We start from the raw sequence: 2,254 nt of genomic DNA, 5'->3' as shown, positions 1-2,254 counted from the left end.
AAAATGTAGTGACGACTCTAAACAAAGTCGTGCAGCCGAAAATCGGGGCACGACAGTTGGCGACTCTGTTGGGGACTTTTTTGAGAGAGTCCGGCCCATAATCAATAAAATATGTGACTGTTTATTTACTAATAATATTATTATTTATTTTTTTGATTAGTTAACTTCAAATAATATTACATGTTTAATTATATATATAAATGTGAATTACATGCTTAATTTTAATTGTATGTATAAATATGAAAAATGCATGTTTAATTATTAATTGTATGAATTGCATGCTTAATTAGTAATTATATATTATGTATACAAATTATATGTGCATGTCTTTGTTGTTTTTGTTATGATGTGATATATGATGTACACATTTTAGGCACATATATGCCCTACACCCAGATATTAGTGATACCTTTTTCAGATAGAAGGGACACTAGCCTCACTGGTCGCGACCTTGCCACTTCTAAGTGTTGGTGATGTGAACCACTCATATTGTTACCTCTTATTATAAGTTAGCCGCTCGAGTTGGTCTCTTGTTTCTAACGTAATAATATTTGGGTTTCTCTTTGGAGAGAGATGCAATATGGGCACCTTGTAGGGAGTCTAGAACTTGCTTAAGGGGTGTCCACTGTGTGTTAGAACCCTACTTTAGGATATTGCGCTTGTATGGATTTGTGATTTATAAACATGTATGTATTATAACATAGAGATAGATGACTGTGTTCTTTTTGTTTTAATTTTTTCACGCATCTTCACGTTATTGGAATTATATTTCTTTCCTTTATCCTCGCGCTATTACAAAGAATTGTATGCATCATACCATTAACTTAACAAATAAATAGGGCATCCATTTATTGCCTAAGGTTAACCTAAACAACATATTCTTTCTATTTTCTTTCAAAACAAAAAAAACTATATATTGTAACATATTAATCATAATTAAAAGGAGGTCGAGCATCCCGAAAAAGAATTTACAAGCATTCATTCATCAACCATGTTTCACAAACAATATTTCATTAATCATAATTCATGCATTAATCATATTTTATACATAAGCATTTTAATGATTTTGTGTTTTTTATGTAATAGGTGCATTTGCATTAAAAAAGTGGCCATCTCCCCAAATTTGTTTTAAAAAAATGACAACCGCAAATAATTCTAGCAGCATATCGGTGCCTAAAAAATCAACGAAATTAGATCTATCAATGACTAATGTAAGTTTCTTGGCTGAGCAAATTCCAAAAATCCAGATTCAGAGATAGCTATGGAGAATTATTAGATCTAGTGTTAGTCCAAGTTCGTCCTCAAGACCTGGAGATTATGCAAGTTATGATTCGATTCTGGAATCCCACGCTTCGGGTATTTGAATTTCCTAACCTTGATGTTGCTCCAACCATTGAAGAGTATGAAGCTCTTCTGGATCTCCCAACGGACGGTAGGCTGAGGCTCTATCAGTTCACAGGGGGGCAAGTTGCTAATGAAGGTTGCGCAGGAGATCTTCTCGGCGTTCGTCTAGAAGCTTCAGACTTCACCAAGCAAGGAGGGGCAAACGGGCTGAAGTGGCATTTCTTAAGAAATCATATCTCTAAGGTGGTTGAAGAAAAGAATTGGATTTTATTTCAACCTGCATTCGCTTTGGCCATATATGGGCTAGTCCTATTTCCATTCATAGATGATATGGTAGATCAACCCGCTATGGACGTGTTCAACAAATTCATTCGTTTCAAGATCAACCCTACGACTGCTATCTTGGCGGAGACATTCCTATCATTCCAAAAATATCAAGAAGGTCTTCAGCGGAATGTTAGCAAGGTCCGAATCCGATTTTGCGTCCAACTCTTGCAAGTTTGGATCCTAACTCGGTTCAAACATCACAAATATGGGTTAGGATCTCGCTATCCGTTAAGAAGGTTTCTCAATACCTATGTCAGGGATATGCCACTTATCAAATGGAGGGTGTTATTTGAAGAGGTCACTCCAAGGAACTTCGCTGAGAAGTGTTGCCTCTATGACCGACATCAACAACTCATGTATTCGTGTGGCGAGTTCCATAATTTAGTATTGATGGGGCCTAGAGGGTGTATCTCCTTTACACCTGCCTTGGTCCTTGGCCAACTGAAGTGGGGAGTTACTCCTGTGTCTGATAAACAACTCGAGAGCATCTATTTCTGGTACAAAGATGAGGGGCCATCTTCAAAGGTAGTCCAATCCATAAGAAAAGCCCTTAAGGACATCCATCTGCATGGGCAAAAAGAGC

The sequence above is a fragment of the Lupinus angustifolius genome, chromosome LG09, assembly GCF_001865875.1.
Source record: "Lupinus angustifolius cultivar Tanjil chromosome LG09, LupAngTanjil_v1.0, whole genome shotgun sequence".
Classification (NCBI taxonomy): domain Eukaryota; kingdom Viridiplantae; phylum Streptophyta; class Magnoliopsida; order Fabales; family Fabaceae; genus Lupinus; species Lupinus angustifolius.
Note: the sequence above shows the minus strand (reverse complement) of the source record.